Source organism: Gadus chalcogrammus, chromosome 3, assembly GCF_026213295.1.
Source record: "Gadus chalcogrammus isolate NIFS_2021 chromosome 3, NIFS_Gcha_1.0, whole genome shotgun sequence".
Taxonomy (NCBI): domain Eukaryota; kingdom Metazoa; phylum Chordata; class Actinopteri; order Gadiformes; family Gadidae; genus Gadus; species Gadus chalcogrammus.
This window is the reverse complement of record NC_079414.1, coordinates 3,589,234-3,602,824: the sequence shown is the minus strand read 5'-3', so window position 1 is coordinate 3,602,824 and position 13,591 is coordinate 3,589,234. Positions and strand designations below refer to the sequence as shown.

The 13,591-nt window shown below is 44.1% G+C and overlaps 1 protein-coding gene and 1 long non-coding RNA gene across 2 annotated transcripts in view; both read right to left on the bottom strand.

Annotated features, from left to right (window-relative positions):
- Positions 1 to 13,591, bottom strand: part of LOC130378211 (tumor suppressor candidate 3) — a 151,478-nt gene that overhangs the window by 121,482 nt on the left and 16,405 nt on the right. The window lies entirely within an intron of this gene.
- Positions 8,345 to 12,463, bottom strand: LOC130378243 (uncharacterized). Its single transcript, XR_008894592.1, has 3 exons — positions 10,786 to 12,463; positions 10,596 to 10,687; positions 8,345 to 10,461 (listed from the first exon to the last, which is right to left on the bottom strand). It is a non-coding gene; the product is annotated as an uncharacterized LOC130378243 (long non-coding RNA).

Here is a 13,591-nt window from a genome sequence, read left to right as displayed (position 1 = left end):
ACACTGCCTCCGCCTCGTATTTGAGAACATTATAATATATAACATCACGGCCAAAAGCTTTGTGCGCCTCCGAAATATTATGAACCGTAACGACTGCGTGGGGGGGCCGTTGCATGTCATGTCCCATGACATGCTATTTTATGTATTCTTTGATATAGGTATTAGTGGGCAACTAACACAGTATTCAAAGACGTTCCCGAAATTCTGCCTTGGTGCAGTTACAGCCACTCCGAGCCAGTCGCACATTGAGCTTCCCCCAAATGCGCTGTTTTGGTGTCTGTAGCTATAATGCAAATGAGGAGGAGCGAGGCGGGTCAAGGAGGAGGGTGGGGGTGTGGCCCTGAGCAGCTTGCAGCCATGGTACCCTGCCTTCTGTTTACAGTGGATGTATCGCAATGGCGAGGCGCACACAGCCTTTAGCCGTGTTCTGTAAATATTCTAGAACACACGGGAGGCATGTCGCAGTTCATGTACTTCAGCGAGTCAAAGCCAAAGTTCCTTTCCCCCAATTATTTCTCAACCATGGCTCAGATAACCCCCACTACAGTCTCGTTGTGGAAATACAAGAGACGTCAAAGAACCGACAAGAAACACTTGCATTACAGTGTGTGTATTCACACACACATGTGGCGCTCGCACGGTCGTGTCTCATTGGCGGGCCAACGTCTCTGGGCGGGCCAGGCAGAGTAAGGGGAGGAGCTTAGATGCTTTGTGACGGACCTAAAAACATTCCAAATCAGCGCGCTTGAGCCTCCGTTTTTTCAAAGGCGAGCAGAACAGCTAGTGCTCGTTTTACACCAAACGCAAGTTTTAGCCACTGGGGGACCATAGGCAGACTAGGGGAACTCATATTTATGTTAGAAAACCTCATAAAGTGATATTTTCATGTCATGGGACCTTTAATGTTTTATGTTTGGGTCTCGCGGAGTGAGAAACCTTGAAGTTACTGTGGAGTTGCCGTTATTACTATACCTACCTACCAATTCGATTTACAATTACTATTCCTACCGTTCAGAATTGAATACAGTTTGATGGTTGAATAAAACGTGGACTAGAAACTGCCTCCGCCTCGTATATGAGAACATTATAACATATAATATCACGGCCAAAAGCTGTGTGCACCTCCGGAATATTATGCACAGAATTGCAACCCTTTGGTTGCGACAGTTTTTAAGCACTCTCTACAAATTACGTGATTTTGTAATTCGTCAGACACCTTATATCCAAACCATTTCCATACTGTGGAGCCGTTGGTCTTTCGCTTGCAAACAAGCTCCTCAGAGCTGCTTGTGCAGGCGGACTCCATAGCTGTGTTCGAAATCGTTCCCTATCACGGATATAGTGCACTATATAGGGTGCTCGCCATTTTGTAGTGGTATTCAAATTCTCAGTGGTTAAATTCATGCAGAATATAGTGCACTTAAAATACCCAATGAAAAGTGAACGATTTCGAATACGGCTCATGTTTTGCGATTTCAAAAAGTGACGTGAGTCAGTGGAGGGGGGGGGGGGGGGGCGGGGGGGGGGGAGGTAGAGACTGTGTGTGTGAGCCGGAGGCAGAGCGGGAGAGACATAAGCAGAGTTACGAAATAGCAGGCGGCAGGCGCGGTTCGAAACTGGTGTTATTTGGGACAAATGTGCTGTAATTTCAACGCAAATTTAATTATATCGATGTTGACGATATGGTCTCATTTCATATCGCGTTTGAAAAAATATCGATATATCGCCCAGGCCTAACTCAAATATGATGTTTACTGTACAAACGTTTATAAACTGCCTTAACCCACAAACTCCCTCTCTTCTCATTCTAACTGATTTGCAACGGCAGAAAAAAACACTAACTCAACTAACCACACAATTGGCTAATATGGAACGCTTAGGCATGTTTAAAGATAAAAAGAAAACTAACCTAAGTAACCATCAAGCAGGAATGTTTCTGCAGCACAACTACAAAGAACGGAACAAAAGACAGTTAAAAAAAACAGACCCAGGAGTACAGAGAACGTACTTATGAGAATGACCGAGACCAATACGATTTTAATTCGAAAAAAAGTCAAGTTAAAGATAACCATAACCACAGCGACCTGTATGGAAAGGACACACGTGACGGAAACCCCCCCAGATGCTATTACTGCGAAAAGATTGGTCAAATATTGCAGAAAGAAACACAGCGACGAGGCCAAACCGTCGGCCCCGCGCATGGAACCAGTCCGCGCCCCCACACCATGAAGAACCCCCTCCAATGCCCAGGTGAGTATAATCATTACTAGGACCCCTTGGAGAAGGAAACAACGATCCAGACAACGCTTCTTCAACTGTCTTCCACCCCCACCGAAAATCCTAAATGCTCCGTGCAGGTAGGACAAAACCATTTTGAATTTCTTGTCGATTCTGGTGCTACAGTATCAGCTATTAACAAAACTGGTATTTTACAAGAAAGTAACAAAACATTGAGAACGGTTGGTATTGCTGGCATAGCGATGAGTGAAACAATATCAAAGCCGGTTCCTACTATTGTATCACATGTCCCGTTTGAACAGAAGTTTTTAATCTCTCCCTCCTCTCCTGTTAATTTAATGGGAAGAGATATGTTGTGTAAACTAAATGCAGTAATTTTTGGTACTCCGGATGGTTTGTTTATGCAAATACCCGATAATAAGTTGATTCAGGCTTCCCAATTGTTAACGCATACCGAAGTAACTACTGCTTACTTGTGGAGATTGTTAGGAAAACCTAGTGTTGATATCTGCAATATCGAAAACATTCAAAGTTTGTCTAAAACGTCCCCATCTCTCGCCGTTGGTCTAACGCAAATGTTGCCTTTTGAAACCTTTCATTGTAACGCTACATTGTTTAACGACGTCGTACCAATAGAATATCAACAGAAGACGTGCTCGTTTCTAAATCACACTGATGCATTTAATCCTATCACGCAACTATACATTGGTTAGGCCGGTTGTGCTGCAGTTGTGTCTCTCACAAAATACCAATTTTCTCTCCTTCACGATGATACAACAGTACCACACATCATACTAGCTATTTCACCAACACATACACCCCAATAATTAGAAAACATGATTAAAACCCTACACAACACAAAACCCATTAGTTCATCAGCGACCTCTACAGGTATACTGCACACGCTACAGTCTGACGGTTGGAGACTAGATTTGAAAACCCTGTTGTTTGCGAATTCGAGTTGTACATTCGAAAAACACTCTCCAGCACCGTCTCCTGATAACAGTCCACCCCAGAGTTTATCCCAGGTACCATCTAAACTATGGGCCATGCATAAAAATCATGCAGGATTTGTAAACTCTTCACCACCTCTTAAAGTTACATTAAAGTCAGATGCTACTTTGCCTTGTATTCGACAGTATCGTTTGTCCCCCGAAGCATTAGATGGGATTCAGCCAGTAATAACTTCTCTTTTATCTCAAGGCATTCTAAAGGAAACTACTAGTCCTTGTAACACACCCATATTGCCCCTCCCGAAGCCAGGGAGACCAGATGAATGAGGAGGGCCTGTGCAGAGGTAATGGCTGTCTGTGTGTCTAGAACCATAACAAGGTCAGTGGGTGTATAAACACAAAGGCATGACGTTGCAATGCTTTTGTTCTTCTAGATATATTACGATGTGAAAGAATACAGGAATCTAGGGCTACATCTAACAATTATTTTATTAATCGATTAATTGGTAGATAATTTTTTCGATTAATCGATGAATCGGATAAAAAAGAGAAACATTTGTAATTGCCGCATCTTTATTCAAAAACAAAACATTACTTTCACAGTGCAGACTGAAGTTTAAAAACAGGTTATTGCTCCAACGTCCCTGAGCTATGAAAAGTCATATTAATATTAAAAAATATCAAACACTGGAAAAAAAAAAAAAAAAACATACAATGTATGATATACATTTTTATATGTAAATGTATATACAGCATATACAAAAATTAAAAGGCTCCTTTCTTTTATAAAGTGCACAAAATTACGTTTTCAGTTTTCAGTGAAGTGCCTGATCTGTTAGAACAATAAATAAATAATAAAAAATAAAGGAAAATGCAAGTTACCAATCTGTCCACACTGTATTTGTTTCAACATTAACATTTGACATTAACGCCTTCTTGCCTGGTGCTCTAACACACACACACCTGGCTAAGGCTTGCTCTCTTCTTGGAAGCTACGTTGCCTGCGGCAGAGAACAGCCGCTCTGATGGTGTCGAGGTGCCAGGGATGCGTAAGTAGGACTTGGCTAGCTTGGCCAATATCGGATATTTGTCCTTGTTATTCTTCCACCACTGCAATGGGTTTTCTTCCTTAGCAAGTTTCTGAGGACTTATTTTCCTACTTTGGTGTTGACATCATCATCATCTCCACTTGATCCATCCCCTTCTTCACTGCTGGAACCAAGGAGTGAATCAAGTAGAGTGGCAAGAGGTGTTGATGCAGAAGCTGTATTGGTGGAAGTGACGAGCAGTGAGTTGAAAAGCCTGCAACGGCCCCGACTCGTAGGCAACATTCTCGGTGGACTTGGATAGCCCCTTCACAAGTGGAGGTATTGCAGATATTGTTGTGTATTTCTCTGCACGCATGAACACAGTGGCACATTCAAAAGCCTTGAGGGCTTTTAAATGTTCTTCTAATGTTCTTCTTTCACTGTTCTGGTTTCAAATCATGGTACCTTTTTCCTTTCTGTGTGACAGAGATGTAAGACAGTGTTGCTGTTACAGGCCATCTTTGCTCAATCAGTTGACTGACCATATAAAAGGTGCTGTTCCGCCTTGTGCTTTCATCTTGAACAAGGCTGTGCTCAGGTGTGACCATTTGTTGGAGTTTTGCTCGTACCTTACCGCTGGCTAGCTCACTTTTTCTTTAAATGTTCCACGAGACATCTTGCAGCCTCAACAGCCTTTTCAATGCTTCGATTGCAGCATCGATCACGAGTTTCAAGGTATGACAACTGCAATGCACTCTTCTCCTATGACCACCTATTCTTCTCCTCCAGGATGCGTGCCGCAGCCACAACATTGGCACTGTCACACCAAAATTGTACCGGGGGCGAAAATTTCACCGCTTACGTAATCTGCGTTCAAAATTCCAAACCTGCCTGGCAAAGGACAATTGCGTCGAACGTCGCCTGGCAACGGACGATCTAGTTGAACGTTGCCTGGCAACGGACAATCACGTCGAACGATGACGTAGGAAGGTTCATGAACAATTGCCAACATTCGCGCTCATTCATTGAGCGTCACAAGACGAAATAACATTAAGCAGAAATCACTTATTTTACAAATGACATTTATTAGCGTTGCTAACTTATATTTGTATTGTATTTAATTGTTTAATTGCATTTAGCTAGTAAACTGAGTGTATTAACACAAGCTAGCTAGATTATGATACACTTTAAACACTCAGTTTACTAGATAGATTCAATACAATACAAATATAAAGTAAAAACAAGTGTTATCTGTATTATGTCATTTCGCCTTTGGCAACATGAGCGCAAATGTTTTTTGAAATCTGCCTGGCAGTGGACAATCACGTCGAACAATGACGTAATGTTTTCGGATTATGTAGGAGGTACAATTTTCGCCCCCGGTACAATTTTGGTGTGACAGCACCATTATCATGGACTATGGCAATCATGTTGCTAGGAGGGATTTCAAACCTGGCTACAACTTCTTCCAACCATTCTGCGATGTTGGATCCAGTATGTCTGTCCTGCAGTGGCATGGTAGTGAGGCAGATTGACTTCATGTCCCAATCGTCTGTGATGTAGTGGCAAGTAACACCGAGGTAGGCCTCAATGGCTACACTTGTCCAAACATCAGTGGGGAGAGCAAGTTTGCTGTTGTTGCCGTTGTTTAAAGCAGTCTTCACTTCATTGAATGTCTGTTCAAATTTTCTTTCCATAACCAGGATTCAAGGTGTGAGTCATTGTCTTGAAGCTGTCATCTTCGACCATTGACAGAGGCCTCATGTCAGTGACAAGCATGTTAAGGATGCTATCTGTCATGACAGATGCTTGCTGTGGTGTACATGATGTTCTTCCAATCAGGAAGCCACTCATAGTTGGTTGTTTTTTCTGCAGCGACAATGTTAATGTTAGCATGTAAAATAGCACTATACTAGATATAATATAGTGCTATATCTAGTATAGTATCGACATACTATACTAGATATAGTATAGTATGTCGCGGGCGGGCGGGCACGCACGCGGACACACACACACACACACACACACACACACACACACACACACACACACACACACACACACACACACACACACACACACACACACACACACACACACACACACACACACACACACCTAATGCTTACGTTAGTATAATAAGCTTTTCATGCTTGTAAAGCTGGATAACGAATACATTAACACACCAAACAAGAGAAAGGAGAGACTTATGTTGCATGTTCTTACTTGAAAACTGAATAAATGTGAGATTTTGTATTGACTTACCCTGCTGTCAGCCCCCTTCCTTGTCACGGATGACTCCGATACAACATCTTTTCAAATGTTGTATCATTACCTTTGCGCTTCCGTGCCACGCCATTTTCGCTTTTGCAACAAACACACTTTTTAGCTCTATGCATTGTGTAGTGCTCCCACACACAGTTTGACAGAATTTGGTCGAACCGTTACCGCAGAAATAAAAGCAGTCGTCGCTCATACTATAGCGCTCGTAGGGTCGCTGTGGGCACGCATGAAGCATGGACCTGCCGGCGTCAGTTACCAGTTCCGCGCATACTGTAAAACATATATTATAAAACATTAAGTCAGACTTAAGTCCAGCGTAGTTGATGTTGCTCTGCCCGGTGTATTACTAAGACTTCTACATACGGGATCCTAGGTAGGCCTATCTGCTTTTTGATGTTGTTGTGTTCAAACATTCAGACTGTAGAGCAACCTTCAGTGCTGCTGCCCTGTGCCTTGCCCCACTTGATATGTGATGCATAGACAAGGGTTCTGAACGCATGAAAAGATTAATGATTTACATAAACTAAGTATGAATGGAAAAATAGCGTGTTACTAATGAAATAACTTTACATGACTCGCAGTGCAAGGCGAAGAGATCATTCATACAGGGGGGGGACCTTGATCACAGGGCCCTGGGATGAGACTATAGCCCTGTGATGATGAGACTATAGCCCTGGGATGATGAGAGTATAGCCCTGTGATGAGTATAGCCCTCTGATGAGCCTAGAGCCCTCTAATGAGACTATAGCCCTGTGATGAGACTATAGCCCTGTGATGATGAGAGTATAGCCCTCTGATGAGACTATAACCCTGTGATGAGACTATAGCCATGTGATAGAGACTATAGCCCTGTGATGATGAGAGTATAGCCCTCTAATGAGACTAAAGCCTAGTGATGAGACTATAGCCCTGTGATGATGAGAGTATAGCCCTATGATGAGACTAAAGCCCTGTGATGAAACTATAGCCCTGTGATGGTGATAGTATAGCCCTCTGATGAGACTATAGCCCTGTGAGGATGATAGTATAGCCCTCTGATGAGACTACAGCCTTCTGGTGAGAATATAGCCCTGTGATGATGAGACTATTGCCCTGGGATACGACTATTGCCCTGTGATGATACTATAGCCCTGGGATGTGACTATAGCCCTGGGATGAGACTATAGTCTCATCCCAGGGCTATAGTCACATCCCAGGGCTATAGTCTCAAAATGCAGTTGATAATACAAAGGGTCGTACAATGCAACTTCTGCAAAGTCTGAGAGTCAGAGTGCTGTAAGAAAGAAAGCAGTGCTGCTTCAAAGCTACATTTGTATGGTTGACATTCACATTTCAAATCCACATTTGAATGCTGTGCAGTAAGGACTGTGCATCTGAGGCTGGAAGGAACCGGTTGCTCACTAGAGTACCAGCTCCAGTCAATTCAGAAGAATGACAAACAGATATCGACAATGCTGCTGAGTATTGACGAGAAAGAAGTCTTCGAGGCAAACAAAAGGAGTGAAATTCAGGATACCCTCAATGACAAAACCATTACGGCTGTAGTCAACCAAAGAGGCTCCTGGTGGAAATACCAGACGAGCCACGGAGAGCCCGGTCAACGTCACAATATGAGGGGTCAAAATGGATGGCACTGCGATGCGTGACAATACTTGTTGTTCACAGTCAAGCCTATGGAGATGGCCTGTAAACACAACGCAGGAAGAAGAGTTAACACTTCCTTTTATCCTGCGATACATTTGTTACCACAATGTCAAAGAAGGACAGAGGGGGGAGAGGGAGGAGAAAGGGGGGATGAGGGTGGAGAGAGAGTAGAGAAATTACTTAACAACACAAGCCATCTGTCACTTGGGAGGAGAGAAAAAACCAACAGCCCTGAAAACAATACATCAATAATTCAGATGACTGGGGCTAATAGGAGAGAGACGTAGAGGAAACAATCAGCCCAGAGAGCCTCCCAGCTGGTGGTCTGTACTCTGCTCAGGAAGGCTGTTTCTCAAGGCCCCAAAAATAACACTGTTTTAACCCAGCCCATTTTCAAATCAAGCCCTAAATTGCTTTCAATTGAAACCGTCTTGTCCCCCAGCCATATCTGGTACCTGATCAGACATTGTACTTGTTCAGTGTGCTGCGACGGCCAGAGAACTGCTCTGGCACACGGCATGTAGATAACCAAGTCAGCGGGGGAATCCAGCTCTACATGCTAGATTCAATTCATTGTATAAAGTAATGGAAGTATTTGCGTGCAAATGAGTCTGCTGGAGGATTTATCCAGGCATTTTAGAACTAAGAATGCAGAGAACTAAAGGCTTCTCAGAATTGACAGCTGCTAAAAACATGCTCTGAAACCAAAGAAACCTGGTTTGAAAATGTCCTGAATTGTTGTAAATCTAAATGACCCCGGATCGGACTTACAACACGTTCACATGCGGTGAAGGTCTGGACTGTTCTGAAAACCTCCTTGTTCAGCTATTGGGTCCTGTCCTGAAGGTCAGGCAGGAGGCCTACCACTACGGCCCGAGAAGACCTGTAGAATATCCAGAAGATGATCAGATTAAGGGTCATCTGGAGCTGGTATAAGGAGTTTGCGTTCCAATAGGCCTATCTCCCAACTTCCTGGTTCGGTGTTCGATTTTGCATTCACCGGGTAAAGGGACTTCCGGTCGAGTAGTCCATGATATTTGACAATGGCGCAGTCAAAAAACAAAAGCTTCTGTTGTGTACCTCTATGTGCCAATTCAAAAACCAAAAACAACCGTATTTACCTTTCCACGACTTCCCAACTAATACCCAATACAGCAGTGGGTCAGGGCGATCAGACAGAGTTAATTTCGTAATTCAGAAGGGGAGTACACTGGTCTGTAGTCGGCAATTCTCAGCGGCTGATTATAACGACGGGAGTGCTACGCTGAATACTGGAGCTGTTCCCAGTCGTTTTGACTGGAACAGCTACACCACAGCCCCGAAGAAAACACCTGTGTATAAACGGGTGTCAGCTCGAAAAGCTGAAGGAGAGGACAAAACACAAATGGACCGGAGAGGTACCAGGGAACATGACTACTCGACACGCCCCCCTGCCGGTAAGTAGATGTGTGCTAACTAGCTGTTATGTCTGTTATTTGTGTTCAACACTTGTTGGGCTATTGTATACTTTTGCCAAACATTGCATGGTTAACGTTAAAACATTCAATCAACATCAGACGTACTGTTAAACTGGGGTTGCATATTAAATCAGATTCAGATAAAGCTTTATTGGCCAGGTTTGCGAAGAAACGAGGAATTTGACTTTGGTTTTTGCCCTCAATGTACAACACTCAACAATTAACCTGTTGTTAATATATAAAAAAAGAAAAACAAAAAACAGTACAAATAAATAAATAATAATAAATATAAATAAACGGTTAAGTATACAGAATAACAATACAATAAAAATACAGGGTGAATACTAATGAATGGTAATGAAGACTGATTTGTCTTCTTTTTTTGTAGGTGCACTGGATGATGCCCTGGAGTATATTGCTGAGCTGGAGGCAAAGCTGCAAGAAATATCCATGGGGCCACAAACTGTCCTCAACAGATTTCGTGTGTCTGATCAGACCATGAAATTACACTCGGTTTCCATCTCAAGAAGTGTTTCAAGTGTTTTGGGAGTCTGTTTGCCCCTCAACACAATATATTGTTTAATGGAGCAAAGCACATAGGATTGGACAAGAGGCAATTCCAACACCAAGCCCTTCAAGGAAGATTCCAGTCATTGATGAGTTTTTCATCTACTGTTGTAGAGTAGCAACTGGCCTTAAAGAAGAGGTCATTGCTGACAACTTCCAGGTCAGCACAGCTGAGATGGTACTAACTCCAAGCTGGATATTCCCTCTAGGATGTGGGACATCAAAGGGGGCGAGGGGGAATCTCACTCAGCTTTGCTCCAGACGCCAAGATGTGTTGTTCTGGTAGGGGCCCTAGAGGAAACGTCAAATAAAAATGGGACTGTTTTTTTTTATATTGTAGTGATAACAGATATATTCTAATATGCATCTTGTCATAATGAGCAAGTTTAACAGTGTGAGTGCAAATTGCAAAACAAATGTCTTACCAGCATACGCTCTTTAGAGTGTGGACTTGACTCTTCCCAACCGACTTGGGTTTTTTCACCACAAGGTCACTCACAGCCTCTGGATGGATTCCCTGAAACGAACAACAAAAATTTAGTCATACAGGAAATGCTCATATACTCTAGACAAAAACTGAAGTGTATGATTTGAACAGAGGACACAACAGCACACCTGTGTTCTCGGTCGATGCCACATCTGTGGTTGACTGGTACAGACCAGGGAAGGTGGAACCACGTCAAGGCCCAGCTGCACATAATGCGCTGTCTGGAAGAGCAGAGCGGTTACATGGCTACAGAAGCCTTTGCCCGCAGCACAGCTACAGCTGTGCTCTGAGAGACCAAGTTGTCCTCTCTCTCTCTCTTGAGGGGAGTTGAGGCATAGGAAGATGGTGGCCGTGAGGCTTGCCACAGTACAAGCAGTGTTCCTGTCTGTCATTTTAGTGTCTGCGTTATTTGTTTGTAAAGTGTCGTGCATAATCCAGTACACCCGATCGGAGCTTCTAAACCTCAGATCCACCTCTCACAGTGATCTGGGCCCATCTACATCCTTGCTGGAGAAGAAATTACTGGAATTAAACATCGACAGCGCAAGCCACTCAACACCATGGCAGCCGGCCCAAAAGGGCCGCCGCTCCGGCACCTTTGCCAGGTTCAGGAGACGACCTTACCGGCCACCGCTCCCAGCCCTTCTGCTGTCAAACGTAAGATCCCTCCGGCACAAAATGGACGAATTACAACTTATGATCCAAACCGACAAAGACTACAGTGACTGCTCTGCCATCTGCCTGACAGAGACCTGGCTGGATCAATCAGTACCAGACCAAGCGGTAATTTTTCAAGGCTTCACATTTAATCGTTCCGATAGATCTTCCAAACTATCAGGCAAGGCAAAAGGCGTTGGTGTTTGCATCATGATAAATGAACGCTGGTGCACAAATTCTACTGAACTAACACATGTATGTTCCCCTCACCTAGAATACCTCACTGTCAAATGCAGACCATCATTCCTCCCACGGGAGTTCGCATCAATTATTATGATCTGTGTTTACATTCCACCTGAGGCTAACGCTAACACCACCATAGCCGAGTTAGCCAACTACGTCTCCTGGAAAATTCACACCCGGACACAGCAGTCATCGTCCTCGGGGACTTTAACCAGACCAACCTATCATCTGAGCTCCCCGGCTACCATCAGCAGGTAAATTGCCCCAGCAGAGGGACCAACACGCTTGACCACTGCTACACCTCCATCAGAGAGGCTTACCGTGCTTTCCCTAGGGCTCCGCTGGGCAGGTCCGACCACGCAATGCTGCTGCTAATTCCAAAATACAGGCAAAAAGTTAAATCCTCCAAAACACCAACAACCTTTCTCGGGTGCTGGTCCCCCGAAGCCATTGAACAACTTCGGGGTTGTTTCGCGTGCACGGACTGGGATATTTTCCATGCCGCAGGTGACCTGAACGACGTCACCGAAGCAGTGACGTCATACGTCAATTACTGCGTTGACCTGTGCATTCCACTCAAAAAAGTCAAACACTACAATAATAATAAACCGTGGTTTAACCAGGACATTAAGATAATAAGAAAGGAGAAAAATAGAGCACATTTGACAGGAAATAAAGAACAATATATGGCAGCCAAATACAAACTGAGATCTGCAATAAGAAGAGCCAAATCCAACTATGCCACTAAATTAGAAGAACAAATCCCTAATAGTGACACTCGCTCTATCTGGAAAAAATTACAAAACATGACAAACTACAAAAAGAAACCCACCCCCACACCTGACAGCGACAATCAGCTTCCTGATTCACTTAACACTTTCTATGGGAGGTTTGAGCAGGCACCGGTTCCACCACCATCTCTCCCAGACCCCCTCCCCCCCCCCCTTTCACCATCTACGAGGAGGAGGTAAGGAGCACCTTCAAGGGACTTAAGAGGAATAAAGCCCCCGGCCCAGATAACATTAGCCCCTCCGTTCTCCACCACTGTGCTGCGGAGCTGGCCGGGGTTTTTACCAACATCTTCAACTCCTCCCTCTGCCAAAGCTCAGTACCCAACTGCTTCAAAGAATCCATCATCATCCCAGTTCCCAAAACCAAGACCATCTCCTGCCTCAATGACTACAGACCCATTGCCTTGACATCAGCAGTTATGAAATAATTTGAGCGCATCATACTAAATCACATGAAATCTGTCACCACCCCCTTCATGGACCCATATCAATTTGCATACAGAGCCAACAGGTCAGTTGAAGACACCGTCATCTTAGCAACTCATCACATTCTGAACCACCTGGAGTCCGCCAACACATAAGCCCGCATCCTGTTCATGGATTTCAGCTCTGCATTCAACACAATAAACCCGGCCAAACTATTCAATACATTACTGGACATGAACATCGACCCATGCATCTGTCACTGGATTCAAAGCTTTCTCTGGAACAGGCAACAAAAGGTGAAGATCAAAAATACCACATCCTCCCCTCTCTTCCTCAGTACAGGCACACCCCAAGGCTGTGTTCTCTCACCCTGGCTATTCTCCCTTTACACAAACAAGCTCACATCCCACCACAGCTCTGTCAACCTGTACAAGTACGCGGACGACTCAACCATCATAGGACTCATCACCAACAACCAAGAAACAGAATACCGTGCACAGATCAACCAAGCAGTGACCTGGTGTACAGACCATGATCTCATACTCAACTCATCAAAAACAACGGAACTCATCATCGACCCAAGACGCCAACCATCCCAAAACTCCTGTGCTCATTAAAGGTGAATCCATCTCCATCACTGACACATTCAAACTCCTTGGAACCCACATCAGCAATAACCTCAAATGGAAAATAAACGCAGACCACATCTACAAAAAAGCCCAGCAAAGACTTTTCCATCTCCGTCAGCTCAAGAAGTTCAGGGTAAGGTCCCATCTTCTGTTCTCCTTTCACAGCCATCGTAGAAAGCATCCTCACC